Raw genomic sequence first — 27,170 nt, 5'->3', positions numbered from 1 at the left:
TATATAACTACAGAAATTGTCTTTGGATAACGTTGGCTCCCTCGGCTAAGAAACAGAGATGAGCACATGCCTTAAAGTTGGATATGACGGATAAGCAAACCTTCACCTTTATTGCTATTTGGGAATCCTGAGACCTGTAAAGGATACACATTAGGGAAAAATGTATTTCTTATAGATTTTTACCAAGAAGAACATAGATACCGGTTTTGTGAAATCCACAAACAGAATCTTGTACACACATATTGTTCACATTGTAAAAATCTGTAAAGGCTGGGATATTTTAAAAAATGGATAAGTCATAAACTGTACTCCCCAAGTCTGCTTGTAGCTGTACTGTTTGTTGTCAGCCTATCAGACATACTTAGTCACCTTCCCACAATCCGCTTAAAATCTAAAGTGATATAGAATTTAATCACATATTTAGCACACATATTTATCATACCTATAACCTACTGTCTTCAGATTGAACCATCTGCATGCACATCTGTCTTGCTATATGCATGCATTTAGGCAGAAGTGAAAGCTCCTAAATTGTCATCAGTAAAACCATCCGCCCCATAATACAGCATCTGGAAGCCATCTGAATGTTCTGTCTTTGGAATTACATATATGGCTTCTTTGATAAGATTGTGAAGTTTTCACTAGAAAATAGAATTGGTTATATATATGAATAAGGCTACATCTCCAGGCATAAACTCTTGGAAGTTCAATGCTTGAACTCAAGTCTGATCTAGAATTCTGGCATAATTGTTGCTCAGTGACCTGATCCACCCATCAATCACTAAATAACCCCCAACAGATCTTACTTGTGGCTCTAGTAACACATGCCCTCTAGTAACACACGAGTGAGGCAAAGATCACCATTTTGTGAATACAAGGTCCTCACAAGAAATATTAAATCAACTTTTTTGTCGGGAGAATATTGGATAGTCCTATCAAATTTTCATGGCATCACTAGTTCCTTCCTTATTGGGGAAGTAGTAGCAGTAGGCGTGGCTTAGCCAATCATTCTTGGACAAGCCTTGGCACACCCTTATTTTTCTCTAACTTTTTTTTAGGGATAGATAGGCAAAATGGGAAGCAGAATAGACTTCTGAATTCTCATAATACATGTGTTGAGGATGAATTAGGTTAATTGTGTGAATGACTAGGTCTGTTTTGGTTTAAAGATAACTCTCCAGGGATTAAGTGAGACAAAGGAACCCCTTTTTTTGATATTGGTTTGACATTGATCCCAGTGTTGTGGGCATAATTCCAATATTTTAGTAATCTTCATCTCTCCAGCCATGACCTTCAAATGATGTTCTGAAATTTCTTCTACACCATTTCATGTTTGGTCCATTATTTGAATACAGTATGGAAGAAAAATTAGTCTATTTCATGCTCCAGTTTTAAAGAAATCAATATAATAAGCACAGAAGAAAAATGATTAGTTTACCATGCCTCTGAAAGATTATATGTTGTTACCAATTAAACATTTTTGAACACACTTGAAATTTCATGTTGCATTTCCCACCTCCAAGCAATCAGAAAACCATATCACTGCAGGAGAATTAGTACTCCCAAGTGATTCTCCAAACCAAATAATTTTATCAAAGTGGTGATGAATGGGACTATTAGCATCTTCAGTCTCACTGGAAATGATAGGAACTATAGAAGAAAAAGGTTATGTTCTAATCACTTACTGAAATGCAGGCATCACATGAAATCATCCTTCAATAACGTGTGTTCTGTAAAACATAAACTTAATCATCACTTGACTTATAAAAGCACCATTATTATTCATCAACATTGGGAAGTTAGTGTGTTAGTAATGATCAAAGAGAATCCTTTAGAACTCATAAAAAGAGTTTGTTACCTCACAGAATGTATGAAGAACATGGCTTTCTTGTACACTGCTATAAATGCCAGTTCAGCTTCTCCAATATTATGCAAATAAGAATTCAAAATGTCTTCAGATTTATGTATGTCAAGCAGAATTTTACTCCCTGTGAGCAGACTAGTTTCAAAAAAGTTTGTAGAGCCTTATATACGATTGACCTTTGGATGACTGTAGTCTCCTTGGTCTTTGGAATTAGACGATATTGCAGGAAATATTTTGCATGATCATATATATCAGGATAGAAGTGGAAAGCTTGATTTTATGTATTATCTTTTTCTATGTGGCTAGGGTCACATATGCATTAATGGGCTTAATTGGTACATTAAAATGGAATTAAATATAACTGGTCAGGATGAAGTGAGGATTACTTGTTATTTGAAAGATACAATTTGCTGTTACAATAGGCAGTGAAAAAATAAATATAAAATATAAGCTATTTTCATAACAAAGAGAAAAGGGTTAAATTAAACCCTAACTTTTATTTCATATCAATATCATTAAAAAAAGGTTTAAATGACTTGATTAATTAACTTCAAGACAGAGGGTAATCAATCAGTATTCTTTAATCAAGAATACACATACACACACTCTTGATTACACACACACACACACACACACACACACTCCCCAAACACTTCGTGTAGTACTTAATTTAATGACCTGAATTGTACTTAATGTACAATATATTATACTGCATTATAATTGGTAAGATCAACTAACCAAACTTTTTGGTTTTGTACAAGCTAATAAGCTACAATATACAGAAACTAGTTGTCATTGTAAAAACGGAATTCCTAGAATTTTTACTGAACTTGATCAATACAAAAACACAGAATTTCACGTTTAATATGTAAAAGATATATCTCAGAAAGATTTAGCATATTTCTGAACATTTTATCAATAATAGGAGAGAAGTTGTGATTTTTAGAACTTTTTCTTCTATAGAACTTCTTCATACCAGGTGTGGTGATTAGACTCTTCTTGGTTAACATTCCCATGCAGACTCAAGAAGCTTAGATAAGTAGACTCATGGTAAAGAAAATCTGCCTTTGATCCTCTTAAATCCAAGAGACGATAATTTCACTAAACTTTGGTATTACATCAGAAGAAATAAATAGATCAGCAATCTTGTTCCAGGACTGTATTTCAGAGGAGCCCCTTTTCATTTTATGAAATCTCAGATGCTTCTAAAAGCATTGTCTTTTGCATTAGAATTTATTTTTCACACTGTTTTCCAATGGTGGTGACAAATGGTTAATTATGAGGGCCAGATATCAAATGGTTCTTCCACTTATGATACAGCCTTGATGTATTTCAATAACAGACACGGATTCTTCCCTGCCATATCTCTTGCTCATTGGAAAGAGTCTTTCCCTAATGATTTGATGATGCTTTGAGGCCTAAAAGAATTTTAGTTTCTTGACTGTCATTTTGAATAACCTGCATTAAGAGCAATAGCCAAAATCCTCTAACAGCTGAAGAGTGCTGTAGTCTAGTGGCTCAGGCACTGAACTATGAACAGAGAAATTTATGTTAAGCCCATTCTCAATCAAAGAAATTCATTGTCACTTCTCTGTCAACCTGAGATACTTTAACACAATTGTTATGAGAGAAAAATGGCACACCCCTTTCAATTCCTAGAAGAAGAGGGGTGGGTTTAAATCTAATTAACTAAGAAACAAATAACCCAATACCTCTCTCACAAATTATAGTAAACTCTGGAGAATTGAGTCAAAATGCTGTGTGGGAAAAAATGAAGCAAGAATACTCTGTTCACCTGCTAAATTTGGATGCTAGTCTCTTTGCACAAGTTTTTAAAAGATGTCAGTTTTGCTTTCCATTGTTTCTTTTGGATATATTTTATGTATGTTTACACTGCAATTAAGATTAATCTGGTATTTGGAACTGAAAGCAAGCAACATCAGAGGGAATAGCATAAAAGCAAGGGATTTGCCACATCAGATCAATGTGGTACTTGAATCTAAGGTCTTGCTTCTAGCAATGGACAGAATGGCAGATTTCTTTGTGAGAATAGAGCTGGAAGGGACCTTGGAAGTCTGCTCAAGCAAGAGGCCCTATACCATTTCAGATAGGTGGCTGTCCAGTCTTTTCTTAAAAAACCTCCAGTGATGAAGCACCTACAATTTCTGAAGGCAAGCTGTTCCACTGGTTGATTGTCCTCACTGTCAGAAAGTTTCTTCTTAATTCCAGGTTGCTTCTCTCCTTGAAAGTAGCCCATGTTAAACTGTATAGCAGTTAAACGTCAGCAGCTGACCACAAAAAAACATTTTATGACATTTTGCATTTCATAATATGCCTTATGATGATTTTTATGTCATAAAATATTTAATAAAATTCAACAAGTTTCGGTTCCATGTGAGTCATGGGTCCTGGATTTTGGATGCATTCTGTAAGTTGGTCCATTTGAGGTACCTTGGTTGAAAAAGTTTTGCTCTGTGCTTTTCAGCCAATTAAAAGTTACAGATGCAAGATATTTTAAGTTTAGCCCTGAGAAAGAAAAAAAAATTGAGGAACAATTTTGGCCCTTTTCAGCTTGTTTGTAAAAGTGGGTGGGAAAGCAATACACTGTTGATCTTTCAAGATTCTATTATACCATATATCACTTAAAACAGTTCTAGTATTTCTAGTGTCTCTTTTCTGACCTGGCTTACCTTGAAGTTCTGAAAACTTCAAAGATGGCTTTCACAGGAACTCTTTAATGACAGTCACTTGCTGTCTTCCTTGCTATAGGAAATAAACATCATTCCAAGGGATAGCAGGGAAGTTAATCTTTGAGCACAATGTGGTCATTTGCTAAAAGCTGATCAAGGAATACAGCATATCAGCTTGGTTGACTGAACAGTGGTTTTGCTTCAAGGAGTGTAAGAATAGAAATACAGGAAAAATGATATTTGCTTTTGACTTACTCTGATATATGGAGATAATTATTATGACTTAATATTAAGTGCAAGCTAGGTCTTATGCAACTAACCATGAATAAAAGCTATGAACTTTTTTGTTTCTGAGTGTTCTTCACAGTTTCTGATAGCACAGTGCTACCCAATTGAAACACTTTTAGTTATGGTGGAACACAACAAATTGCTTCTTGCCAACTTACTTACTGAAATTATGAGAATAAGGAAAGGTTAGTTTTTGTTATGCCTCCCTCATCACTGGAGTTGCAGGCAGAATATTTATGGTTCCTGTCCTGTCATCTGATTACAATCTGGTATTTTCTATTATATCATTGTATTATAACTGCATTAAAACAAACAAACAAATGCTCAGTTCAAGTAGACATTTTAAGTAGTTGTACATATACTATTGCCAAACACAAATATAAGGTGCCAGACAAACAAATATGTGTTCAAGTATGTTCTCTATCTACATATTTTCTCTCAAACTGTTCTTTCTTTCTACTACGAGTTGTAGCAAAATAAGCTGTTGGAATTTTCTACACCCGATTACAGTCAAGAATGCCAATCTCCTAATTAGGTTTATAGTTGGTTGAAGGATATGCTTCACCCAACTAAAGCATATCTCGTTGGGTGGGACAGCAACAGCAGAAACATATCTTAGAAAATTCAACGATGGATTAACAAACCAGCATGCATTGTATTTTCACTGTTATTTGCTAGCCAGCCTTTGACTGGGTGCTACTGAAGTCTTCATTATCATCAGCAACCATGGAAAAATTTGGTACCACACTATGGTATGCATTTTTGGTGGCCAACGGGCTCCAATGCAGATGCTTGATGAAAACACATAACTCTTCTCTTCCTGCTGATGATAGATGAATATTGGAAATTCTTGGCTTCCTGGAGAAACAGTTGTTGGCTTCATGGATTCTGTCTTTATCTGCTACTATTTCTTCTAAGTTAAATGTGGCTTTCATGAACTTTTTTCAGAGTTGAAGAGGAGGAAGAAGATGAAACTGAAGAGGCAGATTGGTTAACCCCCTTTCCCCGCCTCCTGCCATTTCTTTTCTGCTTAATGGTTCCCTGAATTTTCAGGCAGCTAGAAAGTGGAGGGAAAACAGTTTAAGAACTGAGAAGAAGTTAAACTGAGGAAAACATGATAGTTGAACCTTTGCTATTGCTTGATTCTCATTCTGGTTTTTTTCAAAAGTATTTAATTTCCCAAACATTAGAAATTTAAAATTTGGAATTGGTGAGAAAGGAGAAATTAGAGCAGCAACTTACTATCCACCAGCAATGTATAATGTAGAAATTTTCCTAGTCCCAAGAATGACAAATACACAGTGAAGCATCATATTTCCAACATAAGAGTGGGGAGGCTTAACATTTCTGGCTAATGTTCAATTCCAAGCAGTGTAATTAATCTGGAACTGAAGAATGTCACAGATGTTTAAAATTATTTTTCTACTGACTCAGTATTCTGAACGCTTGCAAACTGTAGGCTGTGGGTTAATAGCCCCTAAAGTTCATTGCCCACTGGGCCATCTTCCAAATTTGGTGCTCTGCACAAAGCAGTATGCATGCCGAGCCAGACTGTTTCCAAAGTTCCATCTATAAAAAAACTTTTAAAGAAAAATAAAATGGCTGTCTGGCCTGACATTATTTTGCCCTCACATGGAAACCAAACACTAAAGAAAAAAATATAATATAGAACTAGACTGGAAAGCAGCCACATTGCAGCATAGGATTTATTTTAATTGTTTATACTTTAATACACAGGCCAGTTTACCATGTTTTGATTGTTCAGAAATAGAAATCTGTCAACTAACTGTGGATACATAGGTTAGCCAAGTATTAAAAACGAAAGACAAAGTATATCAATGAGTTTACAACCTTAAACATGCTAAGGACATATCTGGGTGGGGACTCTTCCCCAATCAGAAGGAACATTTTTGTGTTTGGTGGTACTGCAAGAAATTCTGTACATGTTCAGATAAATTGTCTCTTGTATTACTCATATACTGTGAATGGAGATCTGACCAAAGATTGGATCAGGATGCTACAGATCATGTTCAGAAAATATCATATATCAGAATTACATAACTGAGGGTTGTTATGATGCTATTTGGGTTTATTATAGCAGCCCTAACCCTAACCCTATACAGTTTTGCTCAGGCCTGTCCCCACTTGTAATTATCATGGCACACTCACCCAATTTTCCCCTTTGGCTCAACATTAATTTCATAATAGAATTACATCTCACCTTCATTTTGCACAACCTAAGATGACATAGTTACTGCTCTTGCCTCTTTTCCCCACAACATCAAACCTGTGTGTTGAAATAGGCTGAGAGAATTATTGGCCCAAAGTAATTCAACCACAATCTCCTGTTTTATGGTGCCATCCTTAATCACTACACCACACTGGCTCTGGCCCCCAGCTCATGAGCAAGATAGTCTTCAGATGGACCTATATATTATACTGATATAAAAAATAGCAGTATTTTCCCTTCTTTAGTTGCTATCAAAGACTCACTTAGATATACGTAAATACTGTTGTACTTCACCATCCATTATCTTGGAAGGGAAATCAGCTGACCTGTAGCAAATGGGATAAAAGGTATTTTGATGGAGTCTTGAGAAGTCAACTTGGGTTTCATGCTTTGGATCATTTCCCAGCCTCTACCATCACTTATCACCTAACCTTTCCCCTCTCTACTACACATTGTTTCCTTAGTACTTAAGTAGAGTGCACTTCTCTATTTTGAAACAAATTTTCTTCAAGTTTCTATCAGGGTAAAAAAGAGATTGCCAGATGTGTCCACCATTTTATTAGGGGAAGAAGAAGGGGAGGGTTTGCACCAAGTCTAACACTATTCTGAAATTGATTTTCCCCATCTAGATGCAACAATCCTACTTTTCCTCATTGTAATGCTATCAAAATAACGCTAGATAGTGATTGGGGACCTTGTTGGGTACTATACAGTTTCTCTATATTTGTCAATTTCAATGATCCACCCACTCCACTAGGAAAAGCTAGTGGAAGAGTTAGCCAGTTTCAGTTCTCAGGACCTCACTGATTTGACAGTAATGCAAGGTTTGCCTCCCTATTCTCTGTGATGATTTTGGCCTACTGATTCTTTATCTCATATTGTTTTAACTGTGAGAAATACAAAAAGAGGATTAGAAGGGCAGCCAAATCAGCCTAGAGAAGCCCAGGCAGCATTCTCTAGTCAGATGTACTCTTTTTCTGCTGGATATTCTTCTGTCTGGTGGGCATGTTGACAAGGAATACAGGAATGCAGGTCGGAAAACTAACCTTCTGCCCTTTAGTGACTGTGCACTCACCAATCATGATAGCAGCATCAAAACAATGGCTGGACCAGGCATACCTGTGACAGGGTAGAGATTAGCACTAGAGGCAGCTGGCATTATTTCAGTTGACTTAAAGATGACTATATAGCACTTAGACTTACACTTATATACCACTTCAGAAGTGCTTTACAGCCCTCTCTGAACAGTTTACAGAATCAGCATATTGCCTCCAACAATCTGGGTCCTCATTTTACCCAACTCAGAAGGATGGAAGGCTGAGTCAACCTTGAGCCTGGTGAGATTTGAATTGCCAAATTGCAGGCAGCCGGCAGGCATCAGAAGTAGCCTGCAGTACTTTTCTTCTAACCACTGTGCTACTGTGGCTCTTCAGATAGCATCTGAACATGGAGCAAAGCCCTCAGACATCTAACTTACACGCAGATTAGTTTGTTTCTAAGACTGAACTCTTGATCCATCAGATCTTTAATACATATTACATTCAGCAGTAGTCTAATGTTTCTGGAAGCCCATACGTGGGAACAAAATGAAACGCGCATCTTGCTTTAGGTGTCTCTCCAGCTCCTCCCTGTTGTAATTGTTTTTTCTGATGCATCTTGCTTCTTATTCTGGAGTTTCTTTTTAGAACCTAGTCATGGGGATATCTATCCACCACCATTCTATAATTTCCTTTTAAAAAGCTATCAATACACATTTATGGATGCATCATGTTTTATTTCTGCTGACATCAAGTTTTCTTTTTTCTCTGTTGTGAAATGCAACTTAGGTATTTCAATGAGGAATGGTTTTGTTGCTCTTTATACTGGTCCAGTGCACACAGACATAACATGCTTGATTGCTTAATCATGTGCTTTAACTATGCAAGACATAATGCTCCTAACTACTTCATCTCCTTTCTGCATAACCATAGTTAAGTATTACCTTGGCAGCATCATTAACTGCGAGGAACGTTCATCAGGGCTTCTGCTGCACCGGACCTGGGGGAAAAAATTGGACCCCTACCTCAAATCCTAGTTAAACTGTAAGTGAAAAAACAGTTAAAGCCAATGGGGGAATTAGTTTTGAAATGTGTAACACAGGAGGAAAAATGTGATACTACAGCTCACTTCCAATATAATTCATATGGGGTTAAGCAAGTCTGATAGGAAAATTGAAATTCTGCACATATAATGCAATGTTGAATAACAACAAACATATCAACAGTCAGATGTTAGTGCTAACTCTCCAGCAATTACCTCAAGAGAAAGAAGCAGCGCTATTTCTTTACATCCATAATATATAAGTTGCAGAGAATTTTGGAGTTGTTTTATGCGCTTAGAACTGATATGCTTCTCTCTCTCTCTCTCTCTCTCTCTCTCTCTCTCTCTCTCTCTCTCTCTCTCTCTCTCTCTCCAGAATTAGAAACATTCTGTGTCCTAATGAGCTTAAAGTTTTAGCATCATATTATGGCTCTTTTCTACAGCTACCTCCATAGTTCGGATGAAAGTTAAAATAGAGGTTTCCAAAAATAGCTTGGATGTAAAAATAGTTCCAGCTTTGTGTTAGATAATTGGGAACTGAGATCTGTTTGATCATTTGCTCAGCAGTTTCCGTTTGTTAGCCCAAAATGTGGATTTAGTAACATTAATGTGATTATGAGTATACAGCCTGAGTAATTAGTGTAGGCTTTTCCTTCCGTCTTTTTGCTTTTGAAGCTTATTTGAAGCTCTTCCAGTTCTGTTTCCTAGAGTTGATACTGTTACGTAGAGATCTTCTTGAGAACATCACCCACAGAAAAGAGGTCATTCCCTTCCCTTAGCACTCACTTCCTTCTATGTGATAGACAGCACCACTATAACTTCTTGTCCACTTTCTAATTAACTTTTAATCTAGTATTTTCATGCTTCTGAATATCCTAAGAACTTCAAACAAATATCAATAAATTACAGCATTTATCTATCAGCTGCAGTTTTGTGCACATTTCGGCTTATTGTTTTTTTTAAAAAAACTTTAGAATTGTAGTATTTTTACATAAAAACCAACCCTCTCAGATAAGTGCCTCCAGCTGATTAAACTAGGAATTCCATAACAATAGCCACGACTGAGGAATTAGGAGAGTTTATATTCCATATATATGGGGGTGTACCACTGGCATTTAATGCATTTAAAATTACATGGAACCCACAAAACTAGAGAATATAAAGGGTATGGATTGCTCTTTTCTTTGATTAGTGCATTTATATGCTCTTCCCCAATACATGTTGATAAAGACAGATAGAAACCTTAGTTTACTTGCATATTGCTCTACAGAAACATTGTCTATGCCACATGAAGGCACTTCTTAAAAATCTCAGTGGTTATATCCCGCTTACATGAAGTACAAAACCACATACGCATACATATTTGTGTCTGAGGGGAAGTGATACCACACACATCATGATGTTATTACACCAATGACACAAATTATATAAGTGGTGTCATTTGCCAAATAGTAACATAATGTAGCATGTGGCAGTTATGATTAGGAAGGCTTTTGCACAGATTCATTTAGTTTGCCAATTAGGTAAGGTAAGGTACATATGTGCTAGTCATTTCCAGCTCTAGGGGGCAGTGCTCTTCTCTGTTACAAAGCCGAAGAGCCAGCGCTGTCCAAAGACATCTCCATGGTCATGTGGCTGGCATGACTAAATGCCGAAAGTGCATGGACTGCTGTTACCTTCCCACCAAAATGGTCTCTATTTTTCTACTTGCATTTATGCTTTTGAACTGCTAGGTTGGCAGAAGCTGGGACAAGTAACAGGAGCTCACTCCGTTACATGGTGCTAGGGATTTGAACCGCTGAACTGCTGACCTTTCTGATTGATAAGCTCAACGTCTTAGCCACTGAGCCACCATGTCTTCCAGTTTGCCAATTACAGGAGAATATTTGTAGATCAGGATTGAAATGTAGGGGTTCTTGGTGCCCTCTGAGCTTGATTGTTTTCTTGCAGACATTTTATTATCCAAGATAGGCGATGTCATCAATGCTAGCATGATTTGCCTAGTTTTGGTAATGAAATGTCTGCAAGAAAACAGCCAATCTCAGAGGGCACCAAGGACCCCTCACTCTGCCAATTATGTCTACATTTGGACTGGGATGTCCGAGAGTGACTTAGGCCTTGGTCACTTTGCATTTGAATTATTGCAATGCGATGCACTCTGCATGCCCCTGAAAACCTCTTGAAACTGCAGTTGGTCCAAAATGCAACGGCATGGGCGGTTATGAGCATGCTTTGGAATACCCATGTAATATCTGTGCCCCAGGAATTGTATTGATTATCAGTAGGCTTCCAGATGCAATTCAAAACAGGTTACCACTTCTGAGGCACTTCATGACATGGTTACTTGAGGGACTATCTATATGTCTTCCATAATTCCTGCCCACCCTATACACTCTGGCAGGGTTAGCTTGTTTTGGATCCCATCAATTAAACAATACCATCTGATGGGACCCAGGAAGAGAGCCATCCCTGTTGCAGCACATCCCCTCTGGAATGATATTCCTTCAGAAGTTCATATAGCCCATCCTCTTTACATAAACCTTTAAGATCCACCTCTTTCCTCAGGCCTTCAGCTAAGTGGATGGCAGATCCTTTTTGGTGATTCATTTCTCCAGGCATTCGTTTTTATTGTATGGTGTGGATTTGTTTAATTTTAAATGTTACACACTGCCCAGAGTTGTAATAGAGTGGGCAGCTTATAAATATAATAATATTTTTAAAATTAAAAATGATTGTATTTTAAGAAAAGGTGATATGTTACTAAAATTATTTATACTTGTGACGAAGGGGAAGAAACTACATTTTATATTTTTTTAAAGTATAATTTTCCTTTTTCTTTACTATTTCTTTCCTATTTTTCTTTTTATTCATTTATGTTTTAGTTTGTATTAGTTTTATTTTTATTATGTTTACAGTAAGATTAAAATTAGATGTGCATAATGTCATTGTGACTTGTCACCAGATGTCAATGATTGCACATTTTATTATTTCAACAGCTCAGAGATTACAACATTTACGTCAAGGTATACCTGTTATATCAAGCTAATTCTAATGTTCCATGAATAGACTATTGCTTGTGCAACAGGATTTTCCTCATACCTTCTATTTCTTGCAGTCCCTATGCAAATCTATACATTCATCTGTTCCAGAGACGCCCCCTCCTCTCCCAATCTTATTTAGGAGATTTGAGGTATGTAAATATATATTGTGGGAAGAGAAATTTGATCCACCAGTCGTGCCTATTCTTTTGGCAAAAAGATACCAGTGGAAGCAAACCTTCATTACGACTATCCTATATAACAGAATGATGGCGGATGAAAAGTATGACTTTGGACCACACACTTGCTCACAATTAACAATTATACAATACATGATTGAATCTAGACATGGTCACTGGAGTCCTCATCTCCTGTATAAATTATGCATTACTATCAATACACACTCACTTATGTCCATCCTGAGCATCATTCACATGTATGGTACATCCAGATATAAAGATATATTATGAATATTTCAACAAGTACCATGAATGATTATACAGATAGCTTTGACTTCAATCCTAAAGATTGTCCTGTCAGTTCAATTTCTTTTTATAATGATGAGAACTGGAAGGAAGGAAGGAAGGAGTCTGCAACTATGAATCTGTATATAATATGACAAGGACACAAAGAAAGAAACTAGTTATGTTAGTTGCATGTGTAATGGAATGGTTTAGTTAAATTATTCTTTGAAACAAGAGAAAAGGGATCAACAGTGCCATTGGGGAAACAGGATGTGGTTATACAAATATATAGTATAAATACATGAGTTAGACAGATGCTACATCTGTTAGAGATTTGAGAGTGTTTAATAAGTTCATCTAAGTTACCATTTTATTAATTTCAAATTCCAAGAGGAATATACAATTGTTAAGAGCAGATTGTCCTTGGATCATATACAGTAGACTCATTCCTGCTTAGTCTGTTTTTTGCAATGTATCTATTACTAACAATCAGCACTGAAAATAATGACAAAGCATCATAAAGTAAGAAAAAAATAAAACAAAACTATGGAACAAATATTTGGTAAAAGTGGAAGTTCTCAAAATTATTATTTATAAATAAGAGGAACTTGCGGATCTGGATACCAATGCAATGTAGCATGAGGTTAAGATGACGCATCATTCTAAGTGTAACATAATTTATTTTGGTTTAGATTATTATATGAACCATATCTTTCTGATTTATTAGGCAAATTTTGGCTAAATAACCAATGGCTTGCCACAATGTATGAACCACATCCAAGAGTTAAAATCCAGTTTTATATTATAAATTTAGGGGAAATCCCCTCTCCTACCATCAACTTCCTGTGTGGTGTTCTGTCCTTGCATTGTATTTACTTAAACATTTTCCAGAATTCTCAGTCCTAGGAACTAATAAACAATTCAGATGTTATATAGAATGGTTGATTGTCTGTGCTTTTGGGAAGCCATCATTAAATCTACTCACAAGAACAAAATTTTGAGATTTGTGTGAGACTTTGGGGATGGTGGAACTTTTAAAAGTGAAGAGATGATGAGAACACACTCCACTATCTATTGTTATGCAAACATTAAAGAAGAGGATTGTCTCCTTACTTATTTGTTATACTTACATGAATCCTAGGTAATTTTTTTTAGCTAAAGTGATTGAAAAGTGGGAGTCAGATGTAAAAGGAACTCTTTATTTATTTATTTAAATAAATAAATATTTAAAATATTTATATATTGTCTGTCATGGAGCGCAGTTCCAGATGGCATAAAATGCATTAAAAACAGTAAAATGCAATAGTATAAAATCACATAAAATGCAATGACAATAGAAATTCAGCTGTACTAGCTTGACTTCTCAAATGTTGTAGAGAATGAAACATTTTCAGCGTGTACCAAAATGATGCCAAAGGTAAACCATGTTTCATTTATAAGAAAAGAATTTCCCAAAAAATGTCCACTGCAATAGAATAAGTCTTCGGTATGAAAAATTTGTAGCATGTGGCCCAATCAGGAAGGCTTCTGATAATGATCACAGGAGTTCTGGTAGTTCCTGGTAATACATGGTAGACGTCACTGTCTGAGATTTTAAAATTACTCTCATTGATCTAAAACTCTCCTCTCCTCCTCTCCTCCCCTCCTCTCCTCTTTGATTCCTCCGAATGATAGTCTAGACAGACTATAAATGGCACTATTTTAACAAGACATTCTGCAAATCTATAGGAAATTTTGATAGCTTTGGATAATTGCTTGTGGCCAAAGAAAATAAGATATATGGTAACGTGTTCTTCTGTGGTTAAAAGGCTTCCCGGGATCTCTGATTTCCTATAAATTTCTACGATATTGTAGGAAAATACATTAGGAATCTACATCATGTAGGGAATCTCTATAGATGGGAAAAGCTTGAGAAATTGACGTTATGCATAAGGGGATGATGAGAATGGACACAAAAAGATTCTTTCATATATAGAATTAGATACTTTTATATCAAAACTACTTGTGATTGAAAAGTTCACAAAACAGCTCTTGGTAAGAGGAAATGGATTAATTCTGCTTTGCACTTAAGAAATCCTTTGTAATATAGTTTCTTGATCTGATATGGTAGAGAGAAAAGAACATGCCTTTTTAAAATAAAATTGAACTCTTGGGGGATGCAATTAACCTCCTCCTCCCTCTTACTTGCTCTCTTATCTGGACATCAAAAGAGTGCATGATTTACTATGTGATTAAAATAAATGTAGCTGCCCTACAGAGTCCCATAAAGATTCTTTACAAATATTCTTGTTTGCAAACCTGCCACCTTGAATTTTAACTTCCTATATTTTTCCCCTTCCAGAGTCTCTCTAGCAATTTTTCAACTCATTAATTTTCAACAGCCAAGCTTTCATTAGTTTAAGTGGACACTGGTGAGATTCCTTGAGATCCTGATGTTTATTTCCATCTTGCTTACAATATTTTTTCACTCCATGATTTGGTTTTCCATTTTCAAGAACTTGGACATATTTCTCTCCATTAATAAGCAGCAGTTCTTTTTCCACCTTCTGTGAATCATTAATTATGACCTCAGTCTCCAAATCGGGTGGGGGTAGGGCTCCTATCTTTGAATAGCACTATACAGATGACAATATAAATCACAAGACAAGGCAAGCTGTTTTAAGGAAGCAGAACCATCACTGAAATGGCCTTGCCTTTCATGTTCAAATAGCATAACCAGAAGGGGCCTCTGAAGTTGATCTTAGAATTAAAGAAATGATCCTTCAGATAACTCACCTTCAGGTTCTTTGGGTTTATAAATAATGGCATTACTTCAAATGGGGCCCAGAAACAGACAGGTGAAATCACCAATTTAATATTATAATCCCAGTGTAAATCCATTTTACTTAGAGTATACCTGCTCATAGCTGGACATTCAGCCTTAGCAGAGAAGCTGCTCATGATATAGCAGTGCAAAGAAAATATTACTTCACCAGTGGCTAGACCCAAATTTTGTAGCTGGTTTATAGATAGGTTTCTGGCAAGTCTTCCTGGCTTTTTAGGGCTATGATTTAGAATTAAGGTTTAGATTTAGATATCTAGGTGATCCCAATTGGATACAAGCTGGAATCCTATGCAGACATATTTACTCCTGGGGGTTTGGAGGTGATACTGGTTTAGGCAGTTGAGATCAACTGGGATACTTTGGATTGAAGTATGGGTTGCGTTATCAGCATATTTAACCATGCTTGTTTCTCAAACTTTCCACACTAGGATTAGCAATAGGATACTTTGCCTTTTGAAGACTTCCCCCCACCCCAAGAAATGGAAGTAGGACTGGGCAACCTGTGAACATTTCACTGATCATCTGAAACTTTCTCCCAGATTTTCAGATTGGATTTGGCATTTTTACTCACCTTTAGAATCCTTCAAAAGGACTTGGTATTTCTTGCAGCTTATATAATAATAATAATAATAGTTTACAAATTATTACAGCTTCAGTAACATACTATGGACAGTTACTCTCTATCTTATGATAATAATATAATATAACTAGCTCTATACACGTGCTTCGCTACGAAACTATGTGACCGTGCTTAGTTTTTGGGGAGGAAAATAAGGGGAAAAATTGTGCCTCTGCATACCAGCATACATTGGTATTCATCTGGCTAGCATTCTGTATGTGTGTGAGAGAGTTGAGGACTGTTTGGAAATTGAAGCAGTACCATATATGCCGGCGTATAAGGCGACCCGGCGTATAAGACGACCCCCCAACATTTCCACTCAAAATATAGTTTGTTATATACTCGCCCCCTCTTCCGCACGCCTTCCACTTTTGCACTTTTTTTTTTTTTGAGGCACTTTTGCGCACCGTGGAAACGAATCCCGTGAAGCCGAAAGGAGCAGCCAGCCTTCTCCCAGCTCCCAAGGAAACGAGGCTCGCACCGCCCGAGCTCCGCTGAGGTATCCGGCTGGGGCTGTCAGGAGTTGTTACCGCTGGCGCAGCTCCGCGCGGCTCCAGTCCTCCGTTGCCTCGGGAAGGGAAAGGCAAAAAGGAAGAGCCGCTTTGCAATGGCAGCAGCGGCTCCTGGTTTTGCCTTTCCCTTCCCGAGGCAACGCTGACTGGAGCTGCGCGGAGCCGCGCCAGCGGTAACAACTCCTGACAGCCCCAGCCGGATACCTCAGCGGAGCTCGGGCGGTGCGAGCCTTGTTTCCTTGGGAGCTGGGAGAAGGCTGGCTGCTCCTTTCGGCTTCACAGGATTCGCTTCCACGGTGCGCAAAAGTGCCTCAGCCGGGCAGCCGCAGTGCTTCCCAATTGCTATTTGCCGGCGTATAAGATGACCCGGCGTATAAGACGACCCCCCCAATTGGAGGCATGTTTTTCAGGGCAAAAAAGTCGTCTTATACGCCGGCAAATACGGTATTTGCTGTGTGAGCAAAAAGGAGACAACTGCTTGCTGCTGTGAAACTAAAACTGAAACTGAAACTGAAACTCCTCTCCTCTGCTTGTATTTTGCATTTGGAGCAGATTTCTTTTCAGGTGGGGAAGGGGAGTAGAACTTCTTAGCATCAGAGCATGTTAATAATAATATACGAAATACTAATGCTCTGATGATCATTTCAAAAAATCCTTTCTTAGTGAGCACCTGGAAGCCAAGAGGAACATAAGTGCCAAATTTCAAGTTTGTAGGCTTTATGATTCTGGAGATTTTGTGATGAGATTTTGTGCTTTTTATAGTTCTGGAGATTTTGTGTTTTTTCACTTTTATATATATCATTGCAATTTTTAAGTGAATCATGCATTTTTAAAGTGAATCTGGCTTCCCTCCCTTGATTTTACTTGTTAGAAGCTGGCTGGGAAGGTTACAAATGGGACAGTGAAACTGTCATAAATACATGCCAGTTGCCAAGTGCCCAAATGTTGATCATGTGACCATAGGAACTTTGTAATAGTCATAAGTGTGAAAACTGGTCATTTTTTCTGTGCTGTTGTAACTTCAAACGGTCATTAAATGAATGGCTCTAAGTCAAAGGACTACCTGTATGAATACTTGATTTATATCAGGTATGATCATGGAAATAGGGACTGAATGTAGTTCTAAACACTCTAGTTCAGGAGTGTCAAATTCACATCGTCATGGTGGCATCATGTGACATACTGGGATTTTACCCCCCTTCGCTCAATTAAACAGAATAAAAAATCTATATATAACAATCATCTGTACATCTATAAACAACTTTTTTGAAAAACACTCCCTACTTTTTAAAAACTATCTTCTTGCCTTAGCTCAAAACAAGAGGATGAAGCACCTTAGCTCTAAGAGAGGAAAAGTAAGTAAATTCTCACAGGAATTATCTTAAGAAGTTTTGTCAGCTTGTGCTAGTGGCTAAGAGGCTGAGTTTGTCGATCAGAAAGGTCAGCAGTTCGGCAGTTCGAATCCCTAGCGCCGCGTAATGGAGTGAGCTCCCATTACTTGTCCCAGCTTCTGCCAACCTAGCAGTTCGAAAGCACATAAAAAATGCAAGTAGAAAAATAGGGACCATCTTTGGTGGGAAGGTAACAGCGTTCCTTGCACCTTCAGCATTTAGTCATGTCGGCCACATGACCATGGAGATGTCTTCGTACAGCACTGGCTCTTCAGTTTTGAAACTTACATTCTCTGCTTCATAATCCAAGTATTTGACATACAGTATTCCATCATTGTTGCAGCCCTCATTTTAATCACTTTATAGAATTGAAAGTTATTTAAAAAACAATCTTGCTTGTTTTTCAAAAGTTGTCTATGTATAGGATTTAAGTCTTAAAGCCTTTGGAAACTGCTGATGCATTTTTACAAGTACTGATCTTCATTTACTCTATTCAGCTTTATAAGGAATACTAGCAAGCAGAAAAGAAAACTACTAACAATCATGAGGAGATAAAATGAAGCTTTTGCTTTTCTCTAACTGGAGAGATTAAGGAAATGTAAAGTCTGTTTTTATTGGCTGTGTATGGACAACTCATTTATGTAATAAGGGAGATAGGGTGTATGTGTGTTTATGTATGTGTGATAGAGAGAGAAAGGAAGAGAAATACAGGAATTATTTCCTGGGTTAAATAATACAATATTGAAAATGCTCATTACTGAATAGTAAATTAAAAAAGAGTAAGTTATTTTTTCTAAAAATCTAAACTTTCCAGTAAGAATTTAGGATAGTTTCCATTTTTAAAATTGTACTATGTGATGTTTCTGCATATTACTGAAAGCATGAAGCTGCTGCCAAAACTGTTATCTCCTGCTGAGTAGTTGCCCTCCTATTTTATAATATGCAGTGCAATTTCCCACATGTTCTTATTTCTCCCAGCGTTGATTCCACAATTTTTAATATTGCTCTCAAAGGCAGGGAGATGCAGACATTGCAACTCGCACAACTCTGCATCGTGTGCAAAGTGCTATTGAAGCAAGTGCCCTTTCCCCACATTCCCCTCAGCCAGGGTATCTTCCAACTGTGGTACAAGCTGCCTCATGTCTTTGAAAAAAGGGAGCTGACTTTGAGGATGTTGGGAAGCTGACTTTGGCTCTTTAAGGACCAACTAGGGGAAAGAGGGGATCAGGAGTATTGCTGGCAAGCTTCCATTTTTCCTGCTGTCTTTTGTATAAAGAGAAAAATATTACCCAGGGGGTTGAAATGTAGTAGGCAAGGGTGCTTGACTGGGCACTGGTTTGTGGTGAGAAAAAAATCCGGAATATGGTTCTCTGAGGACATGTACTTGGAGGCTGTTTGCAATAGGCTGTGACTGGCTTGTAGGCAGAGGAGTAAGCAAGATGGTGGGAAGGGCATATACAGATGTTTTCTAAGGCTGGTAGGAGTCACTGATCAAAACAGAGGCTGTGGATAACCGAAGAAAGACTTGGACTCATCATTGTCATTATCATCTGCAGCTTGTGTGTTTTGTTACATTTGGGTCAAAAATAAGAACCCTTAACCAAGTTTCATGTGACTCTTGGACTTATTTCAAAAACTTTCTGCTAGCAGGCAGTTCAAGTCTCTGGTCATTGGGATCACTTGCCCAACAGTCTGCTACATGGAAAGAAGACAAGAATGAGAAAGGAATGAGTCAGAAAGAAAAGAAGAGGGAACAAAAGGGAAGTCACCAAGAGAAAGCTTCAGAGAGAAAAGAAAGAAAATAGGGCCCCCTATCCCTTATCCCCAATGGTGACCAATAGTCTGTATTGCCAAAAGATTATCTCCAAGGTAATGCGGTGCTTAACAGGGAATATGTTGCCCAGTTTATGAGTAGTTTGTTATTGTTGGATATTTAAAATCAAGAAGTGCTGTTTTCTTATTAGCAAAGAATCCCCCTGCCTCCTTCTTAGAGATTAACAAAATCAGATCCCTGGTCCCAGCAGAAAATAGGCAAGCAGGAAAAGAGAAACCAAGCATATCACTGTATGTCATTTATATACCTGCCTCAAAAATGACAGATATTACACATCATTATGCAAATAAATATGCTTGATGAGCATTTAGTTTCCTTTCATTTAATATTGATAAGTTAAAAGAAAAAATAGCATTTGACCATTTTAAGAACCTACTCTCTTGGGTTTAAATATATGTAAGATACTGGCTGAATTCTATTTTCAAGAGTTATAGGTAATTATTGTAATGCCTCATAAGGTGCAATGCCTTTTAAGCCTCCAGACTCCCAGTGTGTGTGCGTCAAAAAAATATAGACAAGTTATTAGTTGCAGCAGCATAATTTTTATGTACATATAATGTAATCTAAGGCCATATCCACATCAGGTTACCCTGTTGCAAGGATAGATTATCAGCCATTTCTGAAAAGCAGGAATGGATATCATTCGATATCATTGTCTTCTACTCATCTTTAGGCTATGGTGAATGTGGCCTCTGAGTTGTGATTGCTTATGAGTGCATTATTTTCCAGGGGGCCTGCTGATTTTTTTTACCTCATTTAAGTAAAACCAGAAGATTTTCTTTTTTTATATATGCATTTTGTGAATAATACACAAAATGTCCTGATTCTCAGATAATTTAGTTGTGCCTTTTTATTTCTATTTTTTTTTTTTACTAAAATACAATAGATTTTCAAGTTTATAATAATAATGCTAGGCACATCTATAAAAACAGTAACATTAACAATTCAGTCTATTTATTAAACCAAGTAATATCACTTTCCACGGCAGTGGTTCGTGTTTGCTGATAAAACAACAACAATACGATGGGCAAAAACAAAAACAGTAATGAATCAAAACACAAGAGCAGCTGTAACAATATAAAGGCGCTGGTACAATAACATGTTCTGCTCAGTACTGAAAAGATAATAGTAAGTAAATTAGTAAAATCACACTAAAGTAAGGATTCCAAAGTGAGGACCTGTAGGAAAACAAGGACATCTTCTCTTGTCATTGCCCACCTGTCCTGATCTATCACCATCCATCACTGGGAATGTTTTGAGGTAAACAGATAATATGTGTGGATTTAGAAATAATTCAGAGCCCTGGACAGTAATTTAAGACTCAAAGAATCTAAAATATGAGTAGGACCACAATTAGATTAATTGTATCTGGCTAGGAGTAATGTCAGTTTTCATAATCTAACCAAGTTAATTATTTTGGATCTTCTTTCTCTGCTGTATGTTGTATCTGTTTATACTTGACTGGGGTACAGAATCCAAGTTAGAGAGCTTTAATTGTTAATTGTTAGATTTAACTCATCCTTGGAATTATTGTTGAATAACTCAGCTTCTGAAGCTTTTTTGTCTAGTGTTATGACACCAACTAGGATACCCAGAATAACAATATCAGAGATTACTATAATATAGTTATAAATTCATACAGGAATAGCTGCTCTTAATTTACTCAGATCCAAAACTCTATTTGTCATAGATTAAACCACATACTTTGAATAGACCTCAAATATGGTCTGGAGACCAGCAAGGTGATTTCAAAATCTCTACATTTTATTTCCAATTATCTAGCATCTGCGTAATGTACTAATTGTGATTTCCAGACCAGCCTGTCTCCAAAGGTAATCTCCCATATTATAGCTGTAGTCCACAGTTGTATATAGTTCTTACAATTGGATCTCACTGTGTATGCAAATTTTTATCCATATTTTTATGACTCTTATCATGGTTTACCTATTTTTTTGAATTTGCCATTATGGATACTTCTCCCAATTTTCCATTTCTCAGGCATTGTAATATTTCTCCATTTTATCATAATCTTTATCATAACATGCTGAAATTATTGGGGTTTACTTCCATATAATTTCTAATCAGGCTCTGGGATTTCATCCATAATGTGAAAATCAGTTATTGTAATTATTGTTGAAATGTTGTGATGATGCCATTCATTTAGTGTGGCCTGCCAAAATGAGTCTGTCTCTAAAAATGAAGTCAGTACCTAAGCTGTGACTATTACCATATGGAGGAAGTTATTCATGAAGACATCAATGCAAAACTGAATATTCGGAGTCTTGAACATTTGTTTGATAATTCAGCTTCTGTACCACAGATGGCAGCTTTCTTAGTCTAATTCACTAGCTTAGCATTTATAGTTCTATTAATGGATGTGCCACAAAATAATAATTAGCCCAAATCAAGGAACTTACTTATAGTAAGATTATAAGAATTCTCTGTGAACTACCAATAATAAAATCAAAGGCAGTCTTCTCCAATCTGGTGCCCTCCAGATGTTTTAGAGTGCAACTTCTTGGTCTTTGCCTGCTGGCTGAGAATACTAGAAGTTGAAGTTGCAATATATTTTAAGGGCACTACATTGGGAAAGTTTGAAAAAGACCTTTTGCTAGAATGTCAACAAATCTTGTCTCTACTGGTTACATCTGAAATCACTCTGAGCGAGCTTTTCTTTCTGAACTCAGTCTATAATGCAGCCTATCTTCCTTCAGAGTAGAATTATCTCATCTGTCATGTATATGATTAAAATATTGTATTAGACATGCTTAACTGATTTTGTTTCTTTATCAGTTCAAGGAATTATATTTCAACTTTTATTTATCTCTGTGCTCCTGTTTATGGATGTGTGCACGTGTGTATGAGAGAGAAAGATAGAGAGAAATGGAGAGAGAAATGAGTGTGTGACTGATAAAACAAGTAACTGCAAAATACAGTCCGTATTTCAGAATATTAAATATGTACTTTTTATAGTGGAAGTGTATCCAACGTTTTAAACAATCCAACAGGAAAAATAATACACAATGTTCAATATATAAATCATTGAAATCATGAATAAGGTAACAGAAATAGATAAAATGTTAATTAAAACATCATATGTTACAATTAACAAAATACACACTGATGTAACTGTTAAAATACTCCTAAAAGAAACCAAAGAAAGCCATTTTTCAGAACATTTCAAAGCTGTAGAGCTTTAGATAAACTATTCTACTCCAAGCATTCACAAACTTTATAATTCTTAGTTTTAGACCAGACAGAAAGATATTATATACGTAACTTCATGATTGTGGCCTTTCTCCACTTTAGCCCTTCTGCCTTTACACTGGCAACCAAGCACTGGGGTTTGGGGTAAATCTCCTGCTGCAGTGACCACAACATTTGTCCTAGCCCAGCGGTTGGCACTTAAACACTCAGAGCACCATTTGGACCCATTTCCCACAGAAAAGAAAACACCGGGAACCACAAAACCCTTTTGACATCTAAAATGAAGATAAAATTGCATATATCATTTTTTACCTTTATGCTGTATACATAAAAAACTATAGTGTGTTGCATTTATGAAATCAATGAACTGCTACAGAGAAAACAAAATTTTATTTCTGCATGCAATAAAAACATTTTGAACTCTGAAAAAAAACCCGCTGGGTTGAAGGCTACTTTCAAATAAAATACTCAATGTCTATTTGAGTTGTCCTCGTATTTATGAAATAAAATGCTGAATTTAAATTATCCACCTGCAGCAAACCAAAAATGCCTGCTCCTAGAACCTCAGTGCACAGCGTCTGCACATCAGGGCTGTAAGACGTCAAAAAGCTCAATAAACCACCTGCTGGCGGGTATTGCACATTGGCGGTTGTGACATATATTTTGAGTGACAGGGAGCCGCAGCAGCGGGATGAAAGAGCCACATGCGGCTCCAGAGCCGTGGGTTGCCAACCCCTGTCCTAGCCAAAGCACTGAAGGAAAAGGCACTGGTTTTACAGTATTACTTACAGCTACTTTCTCCATTTGTAAATATTCTCATGATTTCAGCAATAGGAAGTTGAGACCAAACATGATGGAACACCCTTTAAACCCCACTACTCATTCTGAGAGTTATGTGGGAAAGAAAGGACTTTTTGATGGAGCATTTGTGGCTCAGAATTGTCTCCAAAAAATGCTTATCTGCCACCCAAGCTCTTGTCTTTTCAAAATTGAAGTCTATTCCATTCCATTCCTTCAAAACTTTGAAGTATTTTATTAGTTAAAATGCTAACAATTCTGAAATATTGTTTTAAAACAAGTATTTCCCAAATCTGTAGGCAGAGAAACTGGGTGAAATGTGAGTGATTTTTTTAAGGGAAGAAGCAATTACTCATCAGTGTACCAAAGGCATGAGTCTTAAAACAACTGCTACATAAAAAGGTCCACAAGAGGTGTTCCTTTATTGTGTATTTTCATAAGATGTAACTGAAGTGCAGGAAGTTAGAGAGGTTGAAGAACACTAGGGAACTGATTGTACAAAGAAATACAGAATATTCATATTCACTCGTTGACTGCTTCCTTATTCAATTCTTTGAAATAAGGCAATTTATCTTTAATTAAAATGAAAGATAATTGATAGGAAAAATTGTACCGAACTTCTCTCTAGATTGATAGAGCAACTTCAATTCACTGTGAGAGGAGGTTTTCTGTTTTTGGAATACTCTGAATTTTCCAGAAACACAATACAACAAGAAAAAACAGCAATGGTTAGCTTCTCTATCACTTTCCTTCAAAATATACAAAATATATGTATGCATATACAGTATGCATTAAAAATGCCTGGGAATTTATAGGAGTTTGGCATTCAGACAAATTAGCTATCAATAGACACATAAAAATAAACCATATTAACACATGATTCAAGAATGACAATAAAAAAGCTAAGAAGGAGACAATAAGACCAGAACATATCCTCTCCAGCAGGAACAGTTAAGCAAGGATAAGCAGGGATTAACACCAGACAATCAAGCAGAAAACAATACCCTAATGAAGGAATTACCAAGGAGAAAACCACACTCCCACCAACACAGGCAGGACAAGCTACTGAATATAAAAATAGAGAAAACCCCACATTAACTTGCATTGATGATGTTATCTGATTAGGTAATGAAACAGGCAAAAGACCAAACTTAGAGAGCACCAAGGGTCTCTCTCTCTCACACACACACACTATACATATACCAGTAAAGGGCAGTTTTTTATATAGCATGAGTGTATTTATTTATTTTATTCATTTATTTATTTTGTCAAGCAATTATAAGATAACAGGTATAAGTATAAGCATAGTTATAAATACATGAAATGGATAGATATCAGAAAAATAAAAAGAAACAATAGGACAGGGATGGTAGGCACGTTAGTGTGCTTATGCACCCCCCCGATGTGAACTAATTTTTCCCCTTTGAACAGCATATCAGCTGTTCAAAGGGAAAAAAAACCCAAATCCATTGGGCAATGCCTTGCTAAGCTTAAGCAGGGGTGGATTTCTACCAGTTCGCACCTATTAACTAGAATCGGTTGTTAACATTCTAAGCAGTTCAGAGAACCGGTTGTTAGAAGAAATTATTGGCCTAATCCTGTAAGGAAGACAGGAAGGAAACATTCTGGTGTTGCTTACAGAAACTGCCTCTCTGTTAATCCTTACTACATTCTTGGCAGGACTAGACTTCCTGTCTCAGGAACTTCTCTGGAGTTTTTTTCCCCTCCTTTGCTGTACTTTGCTTGTGTGGAGTGACCATTCAAAGTTACAATGGCACTGAAAAAAGTGACTAATGACCATTTTTCACACTTGTGACTGTTGCAGCATCCCCACAGACATGAGGCCAGGCGAAGAGTTGCGTGCCTCGATGTGAGTGATATTGAATTGGCCAATAAGATGACCACCAAACCACGTCTACCCGGTCACATGACCACCAAGCCACATCCACCAACAAAGCCACACCCACAGAACTGGTTGTTAAAAAATTTGAATCCCACCCCTGAGCTGAAGCAACTATTTCATTCCCAGTCATGCATAACTGAATTATAGACAAGAATGGTAAATATGAACCACACTTTTTATAAGAATATAATGTATCACAAGTTACATCAATTTTGCAGATTATATGTAGAAGAGCAGTTGGGGTGGGAAAATGTGAGTCCGAAGCTTTGTCTCAATCTTCTTGTTTTCAGAATGCAAGTGAATGCTTGATCCACGAAGCAAGTCAAATTTCCAAACCTAGCAAAAACAGTGCCTACATATTTGGCAGAAATCACAACCCGTTCAGGTCAGTGTCTGCCACAGTAGGGAGGGGATGGGTGGAAGTAGAGAAGAAGCTGGAGCGGGGGAAGGAGGAGGGAAGGAAAAGAAGTCCTGTGCATAAAACGAGAAGAAAATAATTCCGAGGAAAACACAAGGAACAATATGTGACATTTTGTTTGCTGCAGCATTACTGTATTACTCAAGGATCAACATTTTTACAGCCTTCTTAGTACACTTCCTCCTATGCACTGAGCTGGAATGTTTTATTAACTGGGGGCTACTTTGCAAGGAGGAATAGGGAAGAGGTGAAGAAAAGGTCAGTGGTTTCAAGCTATTGTCGTAAGAATGAGTGAGGGCATAACATACCTAATGGTATAGGGCAGGGGTCTCCAACCTTGGCAACTTTAAGACTTGTGGACTTTAACTTTGGGAGTTGAAGTCGACAAGTCTTAAAGTTGCCAAGGTTGGAGACCCCTGGTATAGGGTTTCCTGCTTGAGCATGGGGTTGGACTAAAAGACCTCCAAAGTACCTCCCAGCTCTATTCTGATACTTTGGTTGAAATAACATTGGTTGTTAATCTGGTTCAAATTTCCCAAGCCAGATGCATGAACAAGCTAGGAGGAGTCAAGTTAAGAAACAGGGTTGCAGTGGAGAGCCATGACCTCACCAGAAGGTGCATTTATGTCGCCTGAGCTTACCAATAATGTATGTTTTAAAATATAATGGAGGAAAAAAATGCCTATAGAATCCAAGTTTGGTTTTAAGAGTTACCAAAAATGCATGATAAAAACACAACAGTCTCTTTATAGATTTCTCCTGGTGAAGTACCATCAAAACAATTGGTTTAATGGCTATACTGATTCAGTACTCAGTAAGCATCACAATAGAGCTTTAGTGCTGTCCATTTAGTGCTGTCCATTGAACATATGTTTGGATACCAAAGAATAGTTTTATTATGAACCAGATGTTTATTGCATCTTTCTGTATTAAATGGAAGGTGTCTTTTCACTGTCCCCCTCAATGTAATTGACAGGGTGTGTGTGGAAAGGAACACAAAAAGGAAGGAAG

This window comes from Notechis scutatus, chromosome 1 (genome assembly GCF_049901735.1).
Source record: "Notechis scutatus isolate UNSWTSFEM ecotype Mainland chromosome 1, rNotScu1.2, whole genome shotgun sequence".
Taxonomy (NCBI): Eukaryota; Metazoa; Chordata; class Lepidosauria; order Squamata; family Elapidae; genus Notechis; species Notechis scutatus.
The sequence above is the reverse complement of the archived record's forward strand: the minus strand, read 5'-3'. Positions refer to the sequence as shown.